The sequence below is a fragment of the Priapulus caudatus genome, unplaced genomic scaffold (genome assembly GCF_000485595.1).
Source record: "Priapulus caudatus unplaced genomic scaffold, Priapulus_caudatus-5.0.1 Scaffold29, whole genome shotgun sequence".
Lineage (NCBI taxonomy): Eukaryota > Metazoa > Priapulida > Priapulimorpha > Priapulimorphida > Priapulidae > Priapulus > Priapulus caudatus.
This window is the reverse complement of record NW_014577090.1, coordinates 359,766-364,518: the sequence shown is the minus strand read 5'-3', so window position 1 is coordinate 364,518 and position 4,753 is coordinate 359,766. Positions and strand designations below refer to the sequence as shown.

General features: G+C 38.4%; 1 protein-coding gene across 1 annotated transcript in view; it reads left to right on the top strand.

The window, feature by feature from the left end:
• Positions 1 to 1,054: 1,054 nt before the first annotated feature.
• The window catches only part of LOC106815737 (sister chromatid cohesion protein PDS5 homolog B-like), a gene marked incomplete in the record, with an annotated part of 36,763 nt that continues 33,064 nt past the window's right edge, over positions 1,055 to 4,753 (top strand). Inside the window, 1 exon segment of the mRNA XM_014820249.1 lies at positions 1,055 to 1,416.

Sequence of the window (4,753 nt, the reverse complement as noted above, 5' to 3'; positions counted from 1 at the left end):
ATATATATATATATATATATGTAGAGATCTCTATCATGTACATAATGTACACATGTACATAATCTCTATTATGTACTCTTGATACATATAAATACATACTTACAAACACGTGTTTGTATCGTTTGTATCTACCTAACCTATGACGTTGCAGTAGGCCCCCTATGCATGTTTATTTAATCTGGTCATAAGGTTTTCAGATTCATCCTACAGTAAGAAGTTAATTCAAATTTTTCATTAAATTTTGCTCTATTTAAAAAATATATTTGGAAACAGTATATGTAACTGTATATGTATATGTATACAGTATATGTATATATATGTATATGTAACGATCAACAATCCGAAATAATCCCCGATGTTTCCAAGCCACTCGAGTCTCGAGTAAACTGTACAGAAAGCAGAGCAGAAAGTCAGTGTTTGCAGGTGTCGCTAGCTCCCAGCGTACGGTTCTGATGTCTCTCTAGATCATTTTGTTACGCCTACTATTATTGGACAAGGCAATTTTTCATTAACTGTACAACTTCTTCATCTAAATGTTCTTCAAGTACTATTTAGTTGATCAAATAACTAAGGACGCTAAGCCAATGTGTAATTGTTATATTTCTGGCAGTTGTGAATGTTAAAGACATAATTGTAATCGAAACACACTCAAAATAAGCATAACCATCACAACGTACTTATAAATATCTGACCAATGAGCGTGCAGTTTATGAACAGTGTTTTCACCTCAGCCAGAGTTGGCGCCATTTCACAGTTGAGCAGTGTTGGGAGAAGATATATGCGATTATTTCGTGATTGAAGGTAGGCGAAACCAATTTTTTAATTTATTTCGCTAGAGTGTGCACTCATATTTCGTTCTGGATCTTATAATTTTATTTGACTAAGGTATTAATGGTATGATTTAGCAATAAACAACAGCGGTTGTGTCGACCGGATCGCAATAGCAAAGCTGCCATTTTGTTTTTCATTTGCAAGTTTTAGGAAATAGTCGTTTTAGCATCTGTAGCAAGTGCATATTGTTATATTACAAGTGTATTTGAGTAAGTAACGTAATGGTTGTACGGGACAAGCTTATTTATGGCTGGATTTGCCAGAATAGCGTGTTTTTATTGAGTTTTGGTATATCTCTTTGTCAAGAGGTGGCACCACATATGTGATATTTTAAATACTGTTTATCAAGAAACTTGATGCTGCTTTGTTCTTGAGGTTTTGTAGATAGTGCCTATCAATCTCACAGATCATAGTGAAGTTCACCTATGTTCATTGCTTATTGGCATAGCCTGTGTATAAGTCTGTGAACTTATTGATGGAGAAAGCTGCCTAAAGGGGGCAGCACATTGTGGCAAATTTATGTATTTTTAACAGGTTTGAGAAATACACACAGAAAAAGTTTATAAATTGTACTACATTGTGCCTGTAAGTTTGATACATCTTAGTACAATAATAAGATAAGTATACTATTACTATTAGCACATTAATATGCTAATTTTCATTCTAAAAACCATTCACTACACAAAGCTCAGTGATTCACTGATTGTTTCTTAGTCCAGGTAGGTAGAGATGATTACACGAATCCTATCTGTCTCATTGATAAAAAACATGCATCATGTGAAAAACACCAAGTTCATTCAATTAGAGCTAATTTAATGTGTGTACAAACATTTAATTGGTACCAGTGTTTGTAACAGATTCTTCCTTTTAACCACCCTTTGCTGTCTCAGCAGGGGTAGAAATAAACTTTTGAACACGGGAGTTCGTTGGACTCCCTACTTTCAAAAAGAGGGAGTCCACAACAAAGTGAGGGAGTCCGCAGTCTGAGGTTCAAAATTACAGATACTAACAATAACGCATGTGCTTATTTTTAAGATTTATGCGGTTGCACGTCTGCCAAATTTTCCTTGGACATTAGCTGAAAATATACGGTAATTCTGCGAGGCTATGCCATAGAACGAACTAGTTAGTATGGAAGAATTTTCAGGGAGTCACACGGACTCCTGCACATGTCAAATCAGGGAGTCCGACAGTAAATCAGGGAGTATTTTACTCCGGACTCACGTTAATTTCGCACCCTGCTCAGGCCTGCTTAAGAACCCCTGTAAATACATCACCACTTTCCTGCATTGTCATCATCATCATCATTATTATCATAGCATTAACATCTAACATTGCTCTGTAATCCCTAAACTAACTCTAATTCTAACCCACCACAGTCTAAATTATGAGTGACCTACTGTATTTTGCTATTGTTTCCATTTCCACTACTTTACAGGGTACCTCTAAAACACAGACATTCTCATTATTCTCATGTTAATCATACTCATATGATCCATATATCTTTAAAATTATAGTAACCAGTCTGTTTAATCCAATTAAAAAAGAAATTTTCCCAATATTCGCATATGCCAGGTACATACACATAATCCCAAACGATTGGCAGAACCTAAACATGTACTTTTTATTTTAGGTCTGTTATGTTCAGCGTTCGAAATTAGTGCCGACTCGAAGGCCCGAGGCCACCAAGTTTTTGCTTAGGCCAACATCTCTACGAAACTGCCGGTCCTCTTGACCCGCACTTTTCCCCTCATATTACGCTGAAATACTAGCAGTGTTCGAAATTCACGACGGCCCGTCGGTCCGCTGCCGACAGTTTCGATGCCGGGCCTACAGCTTCCTGATAAAACAGGCCCGCTGATCCTACAGCTATTTGATCACAGAAAATTCGAAACACTGAGAAACTGTTACCTTTAGAAACACCCTAACCCTAACACTACCACTAACTCTAAACGGACTCGGCTATCTTATATACGCGTGTTAATAATTAATCTATGGTGTATAACCTTTTGCTTTCAATATTTTGCATCTCAACTGACAATCAGTCCCAACCAACTGGTGTAGGCTTAGTAGCTGGTACAATAATGTTTATTTTCATACTTTAAATCCGAGTGTTTTCTAGCTCATCAAGAAATCTTAATTGTGAATTAAATCGTGAATTAATTTCCAACAGCATTATTACGGGGCAGGTAACCCAGTCTAATACGAGGTAGAGTAGATTGGTACACTTACCGACCACTCTTGCCATTGTATTTTTTGTACATAACACTAGGTGTAGAGCCCACAATAACAAAATACAAACAGTGGACATAGCCAAACGCAAATGGTAAGTCAGATCCAGAACAGTATTGTAAAGCTGTCGATAGTAAAACTACATAATACAAATGAGTAAAATGATATAAGAAGATTTACAGTACCAGTATAGTTGGTATGTATATGCAGTGTTGGAAATAAGACAAAAATTCCATTCGGTCCTGATTAAAAAAATTTCTAAATCCGCAATATAAGCTACAGTCATTTTCTTGAAAATTAGCCAGTCCTGCTCCAAAAGTAGCCAGCCCTGCTGAAAAGTTACCAGTCAGGGACTATGGGACCAGCTGCTATTTCCAACACTGGTATATGTCAGGTTTTCTGATTTATGAGAGGTGAACTCGATTTGGAACCAGCAAACCAGCAAGTTCACCCCTACATTTTGGTATTTTTATTCCATTATTATTTTGAATTTTCCGATGGCTTTGCCCATGCAAAACAAACATTTCCACCTCACATGCAGCCAGTGCTTCAAATTTACACACAGAGTGTCCCAGATTGCATCTCAGAGCTTCTACAATTCAAACATTTTCTGGCGGGACATGCCCCTCCCCCCCCCCTAGCACTGAGCAGCACCCCCTGCTATAATGAAAAAGCTTGGAGAACCTTGGGGATTATGATTATGGACATTGATAATGACTAATAAACACAAGGAAGAACATGATATGCTGTTTTATTACTGTAATTTGCTCCAAAATTGGCGGGCCTACAGCTTTGCTGGCGGGCCTGCAGCTTTTAGGAGATATAGACTCTGCAGGCCTGCAGCTTTTTCTGCTTTAGTGGCAAACACTGAATACTACTATTACTAGGATTATTGCAACGGCTGTTTAGATACTGACAGACTTGTAAACGGGAGCGCATTCAAATACGCTCGGTTCCTGAGCGTAGACGGGGTATCCAAAACATCTAGAGCCGAGGGCATGAACTCCCTCAATGCATGATTCGCCACACAAACAAAACCTCGATCGATTTCAACGATTCAAACGATTGATCGATTGAAGGATCTCTAAGAAATCGATTGCGGCATGACCCCAGTGGTTTTATGACCGCATAACAATAAGTTCATATGTCGCAGGGGTTATCGTTGGGAGTGAGGGCACGACCAGTGACACCTGACACTCACGTAATCAAAGCTGTTAACTGAATTCGTCACTTTTCTTTACGCAGAAAGTGGACTATTTTTATTCAGTTAGATATCTAGAAAAAATGTAAACTGTATCAAGATTCTATAGGCACTTGTAACTTTACGGATGTGCAGCAGCATAATCCATTGATCTATGCATAGAGGTACCGTGGACTGGGGAGGAGAAAAACGAAAGTAAAACCTTTCCCACAAGCTCCCCCGACATTCCTAGAGCTTGAGATATATTGTTTGACCAACTCTAAGTTACATGTTTGCTGTTAATGCCAATGGTTATTTTTGTATACTATTTTGTTACTCACTGCTAGTAAATAAGCGGACCACCAGCTTTTGCGGCTCCACTCGCAATGTTATGAGACGCTACTACGTTGCTACCGATGTGTAACAGACTACCAGTCTGTCTCTCTGCAGACTCTGCTGTCAAAGTGGAGAGTCGTAGTTACCAAGGAGCCAACGATGTGTCGTTTCCTT